The following is a 20599-nucleotide window of genomic DNA, read 5'->3' as shown; positions in this document are numbered from 1 at the left end:
CCAGCCGTACTCAGCCATGCTCAGCCGTACCCAGCCATACTCAGCCATGCTCAGCCGTACCCAGCCATACTCAGCCATACTCAGCCATGCTCAGCCATACCCAGCCATACTCAGCCATGCTCAGCCGTACCCAGCCATACTCAGCCAATATTACAGTGGGGGAGATTGTGGATATTACAGTGGGGACTATATGGTGGTGGAATTTTCACAGGTTTTTGCAAATTAAATTATTATTTGCTGATCCGAAAAATGATCCGATCCATGACTCTGATCCGAGGAACGATCCGATCCGTGAGTTTTTTGATCCATTGCACCCCTAGACAAGAGTGTCAGTGACAAGACTGGTTTGGTCGCAGCTAGAATATGCCATCCAGTTCTGGGCACCAGTCCCCAGGAAGGATGTACTGTAACTGGGGAGAGTCCAGAAAAGGGCAACAAATAAAGGGACTGGAGGATCTCAGCTACAGAGAGAGACTGCAAGCACTGAACTTACTCTCTCTGGAGAAGAGACGCTTGAGAGGGGATATGATATCAATCTACAAATACCGTACTGGTGACCTCACAATAAGCATAAAACTCTTCTGCAAAAGGGAATTTAAAGATACGTGACCATTCACTAAAATTAGAAGAGAAGAGGTTTAACCTTAAACTGCGCAGAGGGTTCTTTTTTGTAAGAGCGGTAACGATGTGGATTTTTCTTGCACAGGCGGTGGTTTCAGCGGGGAGCATAGATAATTTCAAAAAACTTCAAAAAATTTGATAGGCACCTGAGCAACCACAACATAAAGGGGTATACAATGTAATACTGACATAAAAACACACACACACAGGTTAGACTTGAAAGACTTGTGTCTTTTTTCAACCTCACCTACTATGTAACTATGTAGGTAATGAATGGATGAAAAACTGCAAAAAAGTCCTGACCGTAGAAAAGGTTAAATTGACTTTGTGACTATGACAAGAGGGACATCCTGCATTAAATATACAGAGTTTGTAGCTGCTACTGTGCAATACACATCCAGCCTGTTTGGCTTTCATTGCGGCAGAATATCGATGTACTCAGTAGGCCATCCATTACAGTTGATTAAGGCATTATGTATTTCAGGAGGCTGTGAATCACGTTCTACGACTTAGTAAACTAGTGCTAAAAATATCCCAACCCTTATTTATTTGGTAGCTGAATAAATCACCGAACGGTAATATGAATGTACTAACACAAGCAAAGCGCTGTCCCAGTATATAATTTAGGGAATGCAATAACAAACCTATAGACTGTGGATTCTTCCTCCGGCTCTTCTGTAAACTCTGAATATTGTTTCCTAATGAACATCACCCTCCAAGAGATAATGAATGGTGAGCAAGTATGTAGTTATTCATGATATAAGCCCAGCTTGAATAAAGCTCATGATTTTCTGCCTACGTTCAAAGGTCAAGTTATGTACAACGGCTTCTTAATTGCCTTTCTGTGTTAGATTAGACTCCCAACGCCTGACCGCCAATTCTCTGAGGGATTGCGCATTGTATCATATTTTGATTTCCTAAGATGCTTTGACAAAGCAAAATACATAACAATGATATACTATCCTAGTTCTGACTGTGGACTCGTCCCAATTGATTAATATGTTGTATTTTTTCCCCGCAGTTAATTTGATTTTTTTTCTCCTCGTTCCTCGAAGAAATATATGTAATTTTTTAGAAATACAAAAAAATAATGAAGTCGTGGAGGAGAATTATCAGCAGATGTGACCTTTAGAGGATGTATTAACAAAAGTGAAAATCTATGCTCGGTTCAGTAATGAGAAAATAAGTTGGAGTCGGGAAATGGGGAAGAATTTGATTCTTCTGGGGAAAATTAAAGTCTTTAGACTCTTAATTAGACATAGCAGAAGTTTACAGGCAATTTGGCAGAGTGTTTATGGAAGTCAAGCTCTTGCCAGATGATTGGATTTGCCTGAGAATAACGACAAACAATTTCTTAATGTGTCGCTCGCTAGAGGGCACTAATGTGCGGTGGAGTGCTAGCAATCAAGTTCTTAAATTTAAAGCTCATGACTTATTTAAATGAAATGATAAGAATGTTAAAGTGAGCTGATATAACTCCTTTTGGTGATTGAAGGGTATAAAAATGTCCTCCTAGCATACAGTGGTGACTGGTGGTATATATTTTTTTGGGGCAAAAAAAGCACCCACAGCAACCCTCCCCCCCCCCGAGTTGGTCGAGTCACCCCTCCCCCAGTCGGTCGGTCAGCAGCCCTGCACTTACCTCATCTATCAGGCAGTGCTTCCTCTGGGCTCCGGGCTGCGGCTTCCCTTGCGTCTCCTCCTCGCCATCACGACGACTTGCACCCGACGTCTCCTCCCTCCTCTTCATAGGTGGCCAATAAGACCATTTCTCCTTTTAGCCAATCATGACGGGTCTTGACCTACTTCTTACTTGGCTGGGAGGAGAATCAGGAAGACAATAGCGAATATTCATTTGCTATTGTTACACAAGATTGCGTGTTCCCCATTGGAATCCATGTGTACCATGTCTGACTGATCCCCCTAGAAGTGATGTCCATTAGCTTCTTGGTCTTAAGCCACAGAAGGCTTTTCCTTGGCACGGTCACCATTCAGAGAATGCTTTGCATTTTCCCAATTAAAAAAAATCATAAAATAATGAGGCTAATGAATTGAAGGGCAGTATTTTAGCACAAGAATATGCCCAGGATAAGGATGAACTCACGTTTGGTCCAAACTTAGGTTCGCACCTAACCAGGAAGGATGTTGTCACTCCCGTCCACTGCCACCCAGCCAGTTGAGGCTGGTGCATTCCCCACCCTGCAACTCAATTGATGCAAAGTGTTTTCTGATTGGACAAGGAGGAGATGTGGGACAGTGATGTCACAATATCCAACTCATCCAATAGGAGAACACTGCATTAATTGAGAAAATGCTTCTCTTGAATGGTGCCCCTTCCAAGCAGGCGATCTCTTGTGTTTAGTAAGCAGCAGGGCAGACTCTTGGCACGGGACTTAAAAGCTAGTTGAGAGCACTGTAATAGTGGCATCTACTACAGTGATTTCCAGGATTCAGGGGGATCGGCAAATTATGGTAAATACCTAGTTACACTGGTCCAAGATACCAATGTAAGTACAGGACAAGGGGGCGTAACACTTAATGTACGCCACGTTACATGATTTTTCGTTGCCTATGGTGATTGTGCATTCAAGAGTTACTGGCACTGCATGGTACTTTTTTTTTAGTACACACACCTATACCCATTCGTGGTGAGTAACCTGACTCCAGTGGTTCACTGGTTAGGCACTGGTCTTGATGCCCCTCAGTGACATTCAGAGGACAAAGCGCAACCAATATTTTAATTTTGGTTCATCTTCAAGATGTACTCATAGCTTATCAAGAAAATAATTTCCTACCTTTTATTGTGTATGTGCCTCTGAAGAAAAATGCATTTGAAACGCGTTGGGTGTTCATTATTTTCATCCTTTGTTTTGGCGATTACAACTTGAGTACACTGTAAAGAATCCTATTCTATAATTTTTTATTATGTATCATCATTTTTTATATGTTTTGTATTCATAAAGATTTGTTTACTTTTAACCCCTTCCCGCCGAGCGTACGCAGATGTGCGTACTCGGCTTCCGGGGGTTATACCGGGATGATGCCCGCACCTGCAGGCATCATCCCGGTACCGTTTTTTCCAGCGGGCGATTGGCTATCAAGGCATAACAACCGTAGCGGCTAAAAGCCGCTCGGCTGTTATGCCGAAGGAGCGGGAGGGGATGTCCCCCCCTCCCGACGCCTCCCACCGCTGTTACCGGTGCTCCCGCTCGATCGGGAGCACCAATTCAAGATCCGATGCCTCTGGGTGCTGAGGAGGAACTGGAACGAACCTGTAATCGCCTTCGTTCCAGTATCCTAATAGTAAACACGGAAGCGACGTCATGATGTCACTTCCCGTTTACTCGGCTGCCAATGGCACCGGTTTTAAAAAAAATATACGGTATTCAGAATCGCCGTTTTCGGTGATCTGAATACATTGAAGTGTAAAGGAGGGGTGGGGGGTCTTTTAGACCCCTGATCCCTCCATAAAGAGTACCTGTCACCACCTATTACTGTCACAAGGGATGTTTACATTCCTTGTGACAGCAATAAAAGTGATATTTTTTTTTTTAAACAATTTAGTCATTTAAAATATAAATAAAATAAATAAAAACAAAAAAAATGTTTAAAGCGCCTGCGAAGCAAAGAAAACGCATACGGAAGTCGCTCCCGCATATGTAAACGGTGTTCAAATCACACATGTGAGGTATCGCCGCGATCATCAGAGTGAGAGCAATAATTCTAGCACTAGACCTCCTCTGTAACGCTAACCTGGTAACCGTAAAAAAAATTTAAAGCGTCGCCTATTGAGATTTTTAGGTACCGTACTTTGTCGTCAATCCACGAGTGCGTGCAATTATAAAGTGTGACATGTTTGGTATCTATTTACTCGGCGTAACATTATCTTTCACATTATGCAAAAAAATTGGGCTAATTTTACTGTTTCGTTTTTTTTTTAAATTCATGAAAGTGTCCCTTTTCCCAAAAAGTTGTGTTTAAAACACCGCTGCGCAAATACCGTGTGACATAAAATATTGCAACAATCGCCGTTTTATATATAATGTTTGGGGGTTCCAAGTAATTTTCTAGCAAAAAATATGGATTTTAACTTGTAAACACCAAATGCCAAAAATAGGCTTAGTCATGAAAGGGTTAAATTATCCAGAAATACTTTCCATTCATTTGGGAAAAAATGACCCAGTACCGTTAAAGTCCCACTTTGAGGGGTTCTCCTTATACATGTAATTCAGGGATGTTAGTACCCCACTAGCTACTATCCTTATTTTAATACTAATAAGGTGTTCATTACAATTCCCCCCACATCATACTGATATTTACATCTTGTTTCTCTGGGAAGGGAAGAATAACCTTTTCCCATTGGAAGGACACAATCTTTATTTCCTTCACCTCACCGATTCTGTGAAATGATTACTAGGAGCGATTCCAGACTTCTCAGCTTGGGAAGAAAACCTTTCTTTCTGAAAGTTGTGGGTAATGAATCAGTGACAAATCCCATCTCCGCACGGCACATATTATTATTTGTAAAGGAAATCAAAGTCAGAAAATTGCAAACAGTGAGTATGGAAGAGAAGTGGGGCGGTTCATCGGGGTATGTTAGCAATGCATATACGGTCATAAACTGCCAGGAATATTTGTGTCTGAATCTCTCCAGTTTAGGGAGCAAAAAAAACGTGCTCCAGGTTTGCCCTATTCTTTCGATGGAGCTTAGATTTTATTACAGAGCCTTGCCTGCTTCTGTTCTGGACATACTGATGTCACACCTTACCAGCGCTTTCTCATAACGATGGCCTTTTGGATGTGTCTGTCATTACTGAAATCTCAAAATCAGTTTGCCTTTGCAAGAGATTTGACGCATTCAGCTCCGGAAATCCCCCCCCCATGACCAGGCCATTGTTTGCTATTTAGCACTGCGTTACTTTAACCACCTCAGCCCCCGGAAGGATTTACCCTCTAATGACCAGGCCATTTTTTGCAGCACTGTGTTGCTTTAACCAATTGCCGACCAGCCATCACCTTTAAACGGCGACAGGTCGGCTCGTTCCCGTGAATCGCCGTACCTGTACGTCAGCTTCTTTAAGAGCCATAAAAGGCATGCGCATGCCTGCTGCACGGCAGGGGACCCGATGTGCATGACCGGTGGCTGCGTTGTCTACAGGCCACCCATGATCCTGGGCACAAGAGCCAGAATGGGGATGTAACCATACAAATCCCCATTCTGACAGGGGAGGAGAGACAGATCTAGTCTAGTGAGTACAAAAAAGGGCAACAAAGCTAATAAAGGGTCTGGAGGATATTAGTTATGAGGAAAGGTTGCGAGCACTGAACTTATTCTCTCTGGAGAAGAGACGCTTGAGAAGGGATATGATTTCAATTCATAAATAACGTACTGGTGACCCCACAATAGGATTAAAACTTTTTCGTGGAAGGGAGTTTAACAAGACTCATGGCCACTCTTTAAAATTAGAAGAAAAGAGGTTTAACCTTAAACTATGTAGAGGGTTCTTTAATGTAAGAGCGGCAAGGATGTGGAATTCCCTTCCGCAGGCGGTGGTCTCAGCGGGGGGGGCATTGGTAGTTTCAAAAAACTATTAGATAAGCACCTGAACGACCACAACATACAGGGATATACAATGTAATACTGACAAATAATCACATGCATGGGTTGGACTTGATGGACTTGTGTCTTTTTTTAACCTTACCTGCTATGTAACTATATGTAAGATCTGCTGTTCCTAGTAATTAGGAACAGCGATCTCTTTCATCCTCCAGTCATTCCTATCCCTCCACAGTTAGAAACATCTCCCAGGGAACATTTAAGCTCTTGATCGCCCCCTAGTGTTAACCCCTTCTCTGTCTTTTTTTTTTCTTTTTTTGGATATTTATTATAGCAAAAAGAAAAACATTTTTTTTTCAAAATCGTTGCTCTTATTTTGTTTATAGCGCAAAAAATAAAAACCGCAGAGGTGATCAAATATCACCAAAAGAAAGCTCTATTTGTGGGGAAGAAAGCACGTCAATTTTGCTTGGGTACAGTGTCACACAACCATGCCATTGTCAGTTAAATTGATACCATATCCCAACCAAATGGCTTGGTGATTAAGGGGGAAAAAAGTGGTTAACTGACAATTGCGCGGTCGTGCGACGCTGTACCCAAGCAAAATTGACGTCCTTTTTTTCCCCCACAAATAGAGCTTTCTTTGGTTGTATTTGATCACCTCTGTGCTTTATTTATTTATTATATATTTTTTTAAAACAATATTTTTTACTTGTTGCTATAAAACATATCCAATTAAATGTTTAAAAAAAAATCTAATTATTCAAAAATGGTGGCCAACATGTATTCTATTACATGTTTTTGGTAAAAAATCCCAATAAGTGTATATTGATTGGTTCATGTGAAAGTGATAGCGTCTACAAAATATGGTATATATATTGGAATTTACTTATTTATTTATACTAATGGCAGCGATCAGCAACTTATAATGGAACTTTGATAGTGCAGTGGGAAATCTGACACTAACGGACACTAGAGGAGGGGGGGGGGACTGGGCCTAGTGACACTGACATCACCAGTGACACTAATACACTTATCAGTGCTAATACTATACAGTATCAGTGGTCTCTAAACTGCGGCCCCGGGGCCAGATGTGGCCCTTTGCTTGCCTTTGGGCACTATTCCTCCCATGGACACTAATGATGGGGCATTTTCCCTACTACTGACACCAACGATGGGACATTATTTCTCCCACTGACACCAATGAAGAAGCACTATTCCTTCAACTGACACCAACAATGGGGCACTATTCCTCCCACTGACACCAATGATGTGATCTATTCCTCCCACTGACACCAATGATGGGGTACTATTTCTCCCACTGAGACCAATGATGGGGTACTATTCCTCCCACTGAGACCAATGATGGGGCACTATTCCTCCCACTGACACCAATGATGGGATCTATTCCTCCCACTGACACCAATGATGGGGTACTATTCCTCCCACTGACACCAATGATGGGGCACTATTCCTCCCACTGACACCAATGATGGGGCACTATTCCTCCCACTGACACCAATTATGGGGCACTATTCCCCCCACTGACACCAATGATGGGGCACTATTCCCCCCACTGATACCAATGGCTGGGAAGGGGTTAACATCTAGTGTGATCAAGGGGTTAAATGTGTGCCTAACAATGTGTAATGTGTTCTGATTTTTACTAACGATCTCTAAGTTTCTCATCCATGCTTTGCAGGAATAAACAACAGAGATCTTTCCCTCTGTACAGAGCTCTGTGGTATTTGTCGACACGGGGCTCTGGGCTGTGATTGGACACAGCCGATCAGCAGGTCCCAGCCATGAATCAATGGCCGGGGCTTATGGACAGACTCCTGCTGTGTACAATCACAGTGGGTGTCGGCAGGGGGGCACGCATTCACATGCCCTTAACCCGGAAGCAGGTAATGACATATGGGTATGGTAAAAGGAACTTTATTTCACCAAAATATTAAATCCCAGGGCAGGGGATGGCTGTGACTTGGCATCCAGCTTGGTGCAATTTTCTTGGAAAAAACAGCAAAATAATCAGTATTGAAGTCATTAAAATCCCTGCAATGTACAGAGATCTCCCAGAGGAGAGTGTTTTTGTTTTTTTTATTGTTGTTTTTTTTGGAGTTACTCTTTAAATATCTTTCTTTGAAATTAGAATAAACTAGAAAAATCCATTGCTGTTATGTAATAAAGCCGTATGCCTATAGGACTGTAGTGGGAATGTACAGAGATTATATAAACCTTTAATAATAACTTAGAAAGCCTTCTTTGATATGTACAGAAGTGAAATGATTGCGTAAGCCTCTAATTTCTACATTTCTCAAGGAAAAATTGTTACTTGAACCCATTATGATAATATCTGATAATTCAAGGTACACAACAAAGAACAGCCTGATGTTTATAGGATAACGATGTTCACTTTGCTACATAATTACATTAATAAGATTTATGAGAATGGGATAAAAGAACTTAAAGGAAAACTCCACTTTTGCTAGAAACCTTTATGTAATTGCTAGGGATGGAGCGAAGGGTTCGGCCCGAGCATAAGTCCAGGCCGACTTTGGTTGTTCGGATCGGATGTTCTGCGAACACCGAACAATATGTGGTGTTCGGGGAAAATTCGGGAACACCGTTGAAGTCTATGGGACAGTAACATGAAAAATCAAAAATTTTTAAAGGCTTCCATGCAAGTTATTGTCATAAAAAATGTTTGGGGACCCGAGTCCTACCCCATCGGACATGTATCAATGCAAAAAAGTTTTTTTCCGGAGCAGTAATTTTAAAGCAGTGCTTGAAGTGAAAAAATAAAAGCGAAATATTCCTTTAAATTTCATACCTGGGGGGTGTCTATTGTATGCCTGTAAAGTGGCGCATTTTTCCCGTGTTTAGAACAGTTCCTGCAAAAAAAGGAAAAAAAAGTCATTTAAAACTACTAGCGGCTATAATGAATTGTCGGATCCCGACACTACAGATAAAAGTAATTGAAAAAAAATGGCATGGGATCCCCCACAGTCCATTACCAGGGCCTTTGGGTCTGTTATGACTATTAAGGGGAACCCCGTACAAAAATGTAAAAAAAAAAAAATTGCGTGGGGGTCCCCCCAGATTCCATACCAGGCCCTTCAGGTCTGGTATGGATATTAAGAGAAACCCCACACCAAAATTAAAAAACAATGGCGTGGGGTTCCCACTCAAAATCCATACCAGACCGTTCAGGTCTGGTATGGATTTTAAGGGGAACCCTGCACAAAAATAAAAAAAATTACGTGAGTGTCCCCCCAAAATCCTTACTAGACCTTTATCCAAGCATGCAACCTGGCAGGCTGCATGAAAAGAGGGGAGACAAGAGAGCGCCCCCCCATCCTGAAACATACCAGGCCACATGCCCTCAACATGGGGAGGGTGCTTTGGGGTAGCCCCCCAAAGCACCTTGGGGACAAGGGCCTCATCCTCATAACCCTTGCCCGGTGGTTGTGGGGGGTCTGTGGGCGGGGGGGCTTATTGGAATCTGGAAGCCTCCTTTGCCCCCCTGTGTGAACGGGTACATTGTACCTGTACCATTTCACAAAAAAGTGTCAACACCACAAGACACACTTTGGGACAAGTCTTTTATTAAATAATAAAAAAATAAAAATGTCCCACGAAGTCCACCGATGGACCAAAAAAAAAATCCCCTGCAAGCCGCCACCGATTTGCCTCCATGGGAGGCACTGACGCCACGGGAAAGTCATGCGGAAGTCCTTGTGCATCAAAGGGGACGGGGTCACCCGGGTACATCCCAGTGTGGTCCCGCCCTCAGTTATAAAAGAACTGTCACCTGCGAGGACGCGTCATATGGCGGGTGCCTCCCATGGAGGCAGATTGGTGGTGGCTGGGATCTGGGTGTTCCCTTGTTAAAGGGGGCTTCCAGATTCCGATAAGCCCCACACCCGCAGACCCCCACAACCACCAGGCAAGGCATCAACATGGGGACAAGGTGCTTTGGGGGGCTACCCCAAAGCACCCTCCCCATGTTGAGGGCATGTGGTCTGGTACGGTTCAGGGGGGGTGGTGCTCAGATAAGGGTCTGGTATGGATTAGTTAGTGTAACGGAACATCCCACACTCCGCTTGAGTGCTTTCATCATATACCACCTCCTCCCAGTCTGAATATAGATATGAGATATTGCAAACACTCACTAGCACAAAACAAGATGATACTTGTTTAATTGCTGAACATGGACTCTTTTATTAGAACCAATCATTAAGGAAGAGGCTAGCATTCAGTCCCCTACAAAAGCTTCTGTCTCTGGTGAGTCCGTCACAGTTAATTATTCTATATAATTTCCTTTCAAATTTGGCTGTTAGTGAATGCAATGAATACAAACTTATCCAAAGTAACGAATTATCCACAATAATGAATGCTGTATCTAAATATGGCCTATGTTATTTTCGGATTATTCGTAACTTCGGATAAATATTTTTTTTTTTTTACGTTCACTTACCACCAAATTTGAAAAGAAATTCCAATATCTATAATTTAATAGTTGGTTATTATTAGTTAGTTATTCTTTAGAATTTTATGATTTTCTTTCTTATTTTCAGATTTACGAATTTTCAGATTTTCAAATTTATGAATTTTAGAATTTACGATTCTACGCATTTACGAATTGCGATCATAACGAATGACCCGAAAAAAAAAAAAAAAAAAACCAACACATTTTACTGTCTACTGGATGGACGTCTTTTTTTCAATCTTACCAACTATGTAAATGCTTCTAAAGCCTAGAGCTACTGGATAGTAAAATGTATGCTGTTTGTTTCCGTTGCACGGGCGTGCACAATTTTAAAGCGTGACCTGTTTGGCATCTATTTACTCAGCATAACTTCATCTTTTATTTTTTTTATTTTACAAAATATACATATATATATATGCATATGTGCATTAAAGTTAAAAAAAGTGTATTTTTTTTTACAAAAAAATTTGCGTACAAAAAAACACTTTGCAAATACCATGTGACATAGGAATTTTCAAAACCCACCAATTTATTCTTGAGGGCCTCTGCTTTTGGAAAAAAAGAAGAAAAAATTATATATATATATATATATATATATATATATATATATATATTTATTTTTTTTTTTTTTTTACAAAAGCAGAGGCCCACAAGAATATATATATATATATATATATATATATATATATATATATTATATATATATATATATATATATATATATATATATATATATATATATATATATCCATATATATAAAAAAGTGTATTTTTTTTTACAAAAAAATTGGCGCACAAAAAAAACACTGCGCAAATACCATGTGACATAAGAATTTTCAAAACCCACCAATTTATTCTTGAGGGCCTCTGCTTTTGGAAAAAAAGAAGAAAAAATTATATACATATATATATATATATATATATATATATATATTTTTTTTTTTTACAAAAGCAGAGGCCCACAAGAATATATATATATATATATATATATATATATATATATATATATATATATATATATATATATATATATATATATATATATATTTATATATATATATATATATATATATTATATATATATATATATATATATATCCATATATATAAAAAGTGTATTTTTTTTTACAAAAAAATTGGCGCACAAAAAAAACACTGCGCAAATACCATGTGACATAAGAATTTTCAAAACCCACCAATTTATTCTCGTGGGCCTCTGCTTTTGTAAAAAAAAAAAAAGAAAACATTATATATAAAATAGTTGGGGTCCTAAGTAATTTTCTAGCATAAAAAATACTGATTCTTACGTGTGAACAAAAAAGTACCAGAAAAGACCTGGACTAAAAGCAGGTGTATTTTTTTTCCATAACATTGTACGCAATCTAAAAAGTTGCAACACCCACCATTTTATTCTCTGGGGCCTTTATTTAAAAAAATGTATAATGTTTTCAGCAGTTCTAAGTAACTTTGTAGCAAAAAAATTCAGTTTTATAGAAATGTCAGAATTGGACCAGGGGGTCAGATTGTTACGATATCTAGATAAGATAAGCATATAAAATAGAGTGAGAGGTATCTTTAGGAGGGATGGGGGGGGGGGGGGGCATGAGCTTGGAGTCCTATGGACAACATATGGCCCACACAACTGTCCTCGAAGAAGAACATTCCATGAAATGTTTCTTCTCATGGGAAATTAAATTTAGACAAGAGCCACAAATGGCAAATAACTCCCTATACAACATATCGCTGTCCTCTTTGCTATTCCGCTCATGGATGCAGCCATTGCCGAGCCGCTGACTGGCATATTGTGAACTAGCAATTGATTATCAGAATAAACTTGGAAAAAAAAAAAGCTCTCTTCTTTAGTAGTCTGATAAGGGCATGACATTTTGTTGCATGATTTTGTTTGGTGACATTAGGTAATTTCACTGCTTCATTGAACCAAGAAAATTAAGCCACTGTAACAAGGCTGTCGACATGGCGGTACAATGCAGCGTTTTGCTGCTTGCTTTGGTAACGCACTTTTTTTTCTGTGTTATCAGCTCAGAGCAGCTCGAAAAGTGCACTAAAGTCAACCGGTGATAAAGTAGAGTGCCATTTGCTTTTTTTTATTTTTTTTTATCTTTTTTTTTTTTTTTTTAAAGAGTCTTCAGTACTCTGCTTGTATATTAAACAGGGGGAGCACCTTTAAATGACTTGATAATGCAGGAAGCATTGTAATGGAGCAGAAATTCTGTTATTTTTTTGGGAATTCCGCTGTCTATAATTTAAAGTGAAACCATGGTGCCTTTTTTACTGAATGTACATTTTTAAATGATCAAAGTTTGCCTGGAAAAAAATGTTTTTACTTTAATTTATCTAATATTTTACAAAACGTTATTGAGTTTTTCAAAAATACAATAAATAGTGTTAATGTTATGCATTAGACATGTGCACTGCCGAAAAATTCTTTATTTTTTGTTTCATTCATTTTTCTTTGTTTGTTTGTTTTTCTTTTGAAGGTCATTCATTATGATCGGAATTTTAAAATTTGTAGATTCGAAAATTCGAAAATTCAAAAATTTGTAAAAGTTGGAAAATTGTAAAGTCAGAAATTCGTATATTGGAAAATTTGTATATTCGAAAATTCATAATTTAGTAAATTTGTAAATTCGTAATTTTGTAAATTCGAAAACTCGTAATTTTGTAAAATTGTAGTGTTGTAAGTTTGTAAATTCGTAAATTGGAAAATGTATCTATATGAAAATTCATAATTTAGTCAATTAGAAAATTTGTAAATTTGTAAATTCATCAATTCGAAAATTTGTAAATTCGGAAAGTCGTAAATTTGTAAAGTTGTAAATTCGTAAATTGGAAAATGTGTGTGTGTGTGTGTATATATATATAGTTACATAGTTACATAGTTACATAGTTAGTCAGGTTGAAAAAAGACACAAGTCCATCCAGTTCAACCTTAAAAACAAATAAATAAAATAAAAAATAATCGTACAATCCAGATACCCAATTTTATGCCCACAATTGATCCAGAGGAAGGCGAAAAAAAAACCCAGCAGCGCATGCTCCAATTTACTACAGCAGGGGAAAAAAATTCCTTCCTGATCCCCCAATAGGCGATCGGATTTTCCCTGGATCAACTTTACCTATGTTAGTACCTAGTTATATTATGTACCATCAGGAAAGTATCCAAGCCTTTCTTAAAGCAATCTACTGAACTGGCCAGAACCACCTCTGGCGGGAGTCTATTCCACATTTTCACTGCTCTAACTGTGAAGAAACCTTTCCGTACTTGAAGCTGAAATCTCTTTTCCTCTAGACGTAAAGAGTGCCCCCGTGTCCTCTGGGTTGACCGTACAGAGAACAACTCAACACCAAGTTCACTATATGGACCCCTAATATATTTGAACATGTTAATCATATCCCTCCTTAATCTCCTCTTCTCAAGAGTGAATAAATTTAGTTCCTCTAATCTCTCCTCATAGCTGAGTTCCTCCATGCCTCTTATCAGTTTGGTTGCCCTTCTCTGCACTTTCTCCAGTTCCCCGATATCCTTTTTGAGAACTGGTGCCCAAAACTGAACGGCATATTCCAGGTGAGGTCTTACTAATGATTTGAACAGGGGAAAAATTATATCTCTTTCTCTGGAGTCCATACCTCTCTTAATACAAGAAAGGACTTTGCTCGCTTTGCAAACAGCAGCTTGGCATTGCATGTTGTTATTGAGCTTATGGTCTACCAAAACCCCCAGATCCTTCTCCACTATGGATTCCCCCAGTTGTACTCCCCCTAGCATGTATGATGCATGCATATTCTTAGGCCCCAAGTGCATAACTTTACATTTATCAACATTAAACCTCATCTGCCACATAGTCGCCCAATTAGACAGTGTATTGAGGTCGGCTTGTAAATTGGAGACATCCTGTAAAGACGTTATTCCACTGCATATCTTGGTGTCATCTGCAAAGACAGAAATATTACTTTTGATGCCAGACCCAATATCATTTATAAAGATGTTAAAAAGTAAGGGTCCCAACACTGAACCTTGGGGTACACCACTGATAACCTTAGACCATTCAGAGTAAGAGTCATTAACCACGACTCTTTGAATTCTGTCTTCTAGCCAATTTTCTATCCATTTACAAACTGATATTTCCAAACCTGTAGACTTTACCTTACACATGAGCCGTGTGTGCGGAACTGTATCGAATGCTTTTGCAAAATCCAAGTATACCACGTCCACCGCCACCCCTCTGTCCAAGGTTTTACTTACCTCCTCATAAAAAGAAATCAGATTTGTCTGACAACTTCTGTCTTTCATGAATCCATGCTGTCTGTTATATATATGAAAATTCATAATTTGGTCAATTTAAACATTCGTAATTTTGTAAATTCATAAATTCAAAATATGTAGATTCGTTAAGATGGAAATTTGTAAATTCATAAAGTCATAAACTTAACTTAAATTCATAAATTGGAAAATGTATATATATATATATATATATATATATATATATATATATATATATATATATATATATATATATATATATATATATATATATATATATATATGAAAATTCATAATTAAGTCAATTAGAAAATTCGTCATTTTGTAAATTCATAAATTTGAAAATTTGAAAATTTGTAGATTCGTAAAGTTGTAAATTTGTCAATTTGTCAATTCGTAAACTCGTAAATTTGTAAATTCATAAATTGGAAAATCTGTATATTCAAAAATTCTAAATCTAGTAAGTTTTGTAAGTTCAAAATTTCGTAAGCCCGAAAATCCGAAAATAAAAAATAAAATTCTAAAGAACAAAAATCTGAAAATTCTAAAGAATCGCTAATTAACTAACTAACTAATAATAACAAAAAATTTAATTACAGGTATTGGAATTTCCTTTCAAATTTGGCTATTAGTGAACGTAAAGAATGCGAACGAATAAATAATAATAATAATAATAAAACTTTTTTATTATTATTGTTATTTATTATTATTAGTTTATTACATTCCATTCATTTAGATACAGCATTCGTTATTTTGGATTGTTCGTAACTTTGGATAAATTTGTATTTGTTACGTTCCCTAACAGCCAAATGTTAAAGGAAAATCCAATACCTATAATTTAATAGTTAGTTATTTCAGATTTTCGAATTTTTGGATTTTCGGATTTTTTGAATTCCAAATTTCCTGAATTATCGAATTTTTAAATTCACAAATTTCCGAATTTGAAAATTTTCGAATTTACGAATATTCAGAAAAATTTGTTAAACATCCGAATTAACGAATTTGTCAAAATTTGTTAAACAAATTCGGAATGAAACAAAGTGTACATGTTTATTATGCATGTGCATATCATATACAAGGGCAAGGTGACTCTCTTGTGCAGAATCAGGTACCTGCATGTGATTTTGCACTTCTGGGGGTTTGGGGCGTGCACGAGTGCCGCTGGCGACCTGCTCCCGCTGTGATTGGACATAGAGGGAGCATAGAGGGAACCCCACGGTTGGAATCACTCCCCAGGGCATACTTAACCCCTACACTGCCACCTAGTGGGTAACCCCTTCACTGCCAGTGTCATTTACACAGGAATTAGTGCATTTGTATAGCACTGATTGTTGTATAAATGACAATGGTCCCAAAAATGTGTCAGAAATGTCCGATGTGTCCGCCATAATGTCGCAGTCAGAATAAAAATCCCTGATCACGGCCATTATTAGTAAAAAAAATGATTAATAAAATGAATAAAAATGGCAAAAACTATCCCCTAATTTGTAGACACTATAACTTTTGCGCAAACCAATCAATATACGCTTATTACGATTTTTTTTTTTTTTTTTACCAAAAATATGTAGAAGAATATGTATCGGCCTAAACTGAGGAAAATTTTTTTTTTTATATATTTTTGGGGGATATTTATTATAGCAAAATGTATAAAATAATGTGTTTTATTTTCAAAATTGTCGCTCTTTTTTTGTTTATAGCACAAAAAATAAAAACCGCAGGGGTGATCAAATACCACCAAAAGAAATAACCCCAGTATCTTCTTCAAGAGTGGGTGGTCCGCTTCAAGATAAAAGTGGTCTCTGCGGCAGATTCACCGAAAGATCACTTTTATCGGTGACGGGAGAGGGGCCCTCCCGCCGCTCTTTGGTGCCCTCTGCCACTAACTGGAGCCCTGTCGGTAGCAGCGGATGCGATCGGATCCTCACCCTAGCCTGACATGGAAAGTCCCCCACCTGTCTCCATATCATTGCAGGGCGGAAGCGGCATCAAAAACGTCACTTCTACTCAATGCTCTTAAAGGGACTTTTTTAAATGACATAACATTTTTATATTTTTTATTGCATTTTAGTATAAATATGAGATGTGAGATCTTTTTGACCCCAGATCTCATATTTAAGAGGTCCTGTCATACTTTATTTCTATTACAAGATGTGTTTACATTCCCTGTAGTAGGAATAAAAGTGACCCATTTTTTTTTTTTTTTTTAAAGAACAGTGTAAACATTAAAAATAAAAGGTAAAATAAATAAGAAAAAAATTCTTAAACCCCCCCCCCCCCCCCATCACGCCAAGCTCGTGTGCAGAAGTGAACGCATACGTGAGCAGCGCAATAGGTAGAGCGAGAGCAATAATTCTACCCCTAGACCTCCTCTGTAACTTAAAACAAAAAGGTTAAAAGTTTGTCGCAATTTGACATGTTGGGTATCAATTTACTGGGCATAATATTATCTTTCACAATATAAAAAAAAATTGGGCTAACTTTACTGTTGTCTTATTTTTTTATTAAAAAAGTAAAAAAATGTTCTAAAAAAGTGCGCTTGTAAGACTGCTGCACAAATACAGTTTGAAAAAAACTATTCCAACATTGGCCATTTTATTCCCTAGGGCAGTGATGGCGAACCTTGGCACTCCAGATGTTTTGGAACTACATTTCCCATGATGCTTATGCACACTTCAGTGTGGTTAAGCATCATGGGAAATGTAGTTCCAAAACATCTGGGGTGCCAAGGTTCGCCATCACTGCCCTAGGGTGTTAGAAATATATAATGTTTGGGGGTTCTAAGTAATTTTTTAGCAAAAAAAAAAAAAAAATGATTTTAACTTGTAAACACCAAATCTCAAAACGAGGCTCGGTCCTTAGCCACTTCGTGACTGTATGCCGATGTACGTTGGCAGAATGGCACGGATAGGCAAATGGGCGTACAGGTATGTCCCTTTAAATTTGCCGCCATGCCCTCACGCATGCGCTGGCCGGGAACTCCGTGAGTCGGATCGTGGGTCCCGCGACTCGATTGCCACGGGGATACACGTGATCGCCTCACGGGGAGGAAGAACGCGGAGATGCTAATGTAAACAAGCATCTCCCCCTTCTGCCTAGTGACACTGTCACTGATCTCTGCTTCCTGTGATTGGAGCAGAGATCAGTGATGTGTCAGACACAGCCACCCCCCCCCCCCCCCCCACAGTTAGAAAGACTCCCTAGGGCTCACTTAACCCCTACACTGTCCCCTTCGCTGCCAGTGTCATTTACACAGGAATCAGTGCAATTTTATAGCACTGATTGCTGTATAAATGACAATGGTCCCAAAAATGTGTCAAAAATGTCCGTTGTGTGTGCCATAATCTTACAGTCACGATAAAAGTCACTTATCGCCACCATTACTAGTAAAAAAAAAAATATATTAATAAAAATGCGATAAAACTATCCCCCCTGTTGTAAATGCTATAACTTTTGCGCAAACCAATCAATAAACGCTTATTGTGATTTTTATTTACAGAGAATATGTAGAAGAATACGTATCGGCCTAAACTGAGGAAAATACTTTTTTCATACATTTTTGGGGGATGTTTATTATAGCAAAATGTAAAAAATAATGCGTTTTTTTTTTTTTTCAAAATTGTTTCTTTTTTTTGTTTATAGCGCAAAAAATAAAAACCGCAGAGGTGATCAAATACCACCAAAAGAAAGCTCTATTTGTGGGGAGGAAAAAAAGGACGTCAATTTTGTTTGGGAGCCACGTCGCACGACTGCGCAATTGTCAGTTAAAGAGACGCAGTGCCGAATCGTAAAAAGTGGTCTGGTCTTTGACCAGGAAAATGGTCCAGGGCTTAATTGATTAAAGTTCATGTGCGCGTAAAGGCAGGCGTCCCAATACTTTTGAAAATATAGTGTATGTATTTCCTCTGTATATTTAGCTGTTCAGCTTTAAGTGAATACAACGTATGGCTCATGTTTACCAATGGATGATCTGGACCCGAATGTAAATAGTGTAGGATGTGCGCTGCACAAAGTCGTGGCAATTATAATCTCCCTAGACAGATCAGATCCCATTGTTGGGTCCTGTACATTTCCATTATCACCCATCAGCTTAAACAGATGTGTGTTAGATACCTCGTATAATCTTGCTTGTCTCCAATAATGAATGTTAACGACACAGATTGGTGATTATAATCTACACATTCTATTCTATGAGGCTTTCCATCCCCATCAGGACCCCCTGACCCCTCTGCAGAGCGTGATCCATCCAGGAGGATGTAAAGCAACTTTGTATCTGATTATAGTCAATGCTAAAGCACATTATCAAGACCAGGGATATACTCAGCAGCACGCATGGAATTCGCTTACGCCTTTTAACCCTTTTCCTGCCCGAGACTTTTTTCCCAAATTTTTTTTTTTTTTCTTTTATGCTTGTTAAAATTTCCATTACTTTACTTTAACCGCTTCAGCCCCGGAAGAATTTACCCCCCTTCCTGACCACAGCACTTTCTGCGATTCGGCACTGCGTCGCTTTAACTGACAATTGTGCGGTCGTGCGACGTGGCTCCCAAACAAAATTGACGTCCTTTTTTCCCCACAAATAGAGCTTTCCTTTGGTGGTATTTGGTCACCTCTGCGGTTTTCCTTTTTTGCGCTATAAACAAAAAAAAAAAGGCCGACAATTTTGAAAAAAACTCAATATTTTGTACTTTTTTCTATAATAAATATCCTAATTTTTTTTATAAAAGGACATTTTTCCCTCAGTTTAGGCCAATGTGTATTCTTCTAAATATCGTTGGTAATAAAAATCGCCATAAGTGTATATTGATCGGTTTGGTCAAAAGTTATAGCGTCTACAATATAGATTTATGGCATTTTTATTATTATTTATTTATTTATTTATTACTAGCAATGGCAGCGATCAGCGATTTTTATCGGGACTGCAACATTATGATGGAAACACCAGACATTTTTGACACATTTTTGGGACCATTTGCATTTATACAGCTATAAAAATGCACTTATTACTGTGTAGCTGTCACTGGCAGGGAAGGGGTTAACACTAAGGGGGCGATCAAGGGGTTAACTGTATTACCTAGGGAGTGATTCTAACTGTGGGGGGAATGGGACTGCCTGGGTGAGGAGAGCGATCGTTGTTCATACTTAGTATGAACAACAGATCGCTCTCCTCACCCCTGACAGCATGGAGATCTGTCTGTTTACATGGACAGATCCCCGTTCTGTCTCTGTGTGGAGCGATCGCACGTCCCCTAGTGGTCAAAAGGCGAAGCGACGTACAGTTACGTCGGTTTCACCCAGGGGAGCCAACCTGCCGCAGTATAACTGCGGCGGCTGGTCGGGAAGGGGTTAAATGAGTTTTAGCTAATTTGGATTTTTATGAATTAATGAAGTTAAAATTTGTTAAACAAATTTGGGAACGAAATTAATTGCACATGTCTAGTATCTAGAGACCAGAAGCAGGTAAGAATCTGGAATTAATCTTGCTAGTATCTTTGCAGTATATATGACTAGCCGGGAGAGGATGGATTCTACACTTTAAATGATTAGGGATCAAATAATACCGCACAGAAATTGATAGCTACTATGGAAACAGCAGAAGAAGGTTTTCTTATTTACTGCTTCCCACCGTCATATGACGTCCTTGACTTTG

This window comes from Lithobates pipiens, unplaced genomic scaffold (assembly GCF_037356315.1).
Source record: "Lithobates pipiens isolate NorthernLeopardFrog02 unplaced genomic scaffold, aLitPip1_a1.2 Scaffold_1, whole genome shotgun sequence".
NCBI classification, from domain to species: Eukaryota; Metazoa; Chordata; class Amphibia; order Anura; family Ranidae; genus Lithobates; species Lithobates pipiens.
This window is presented reverse-complemented; position numbering follows the sequence as displayed.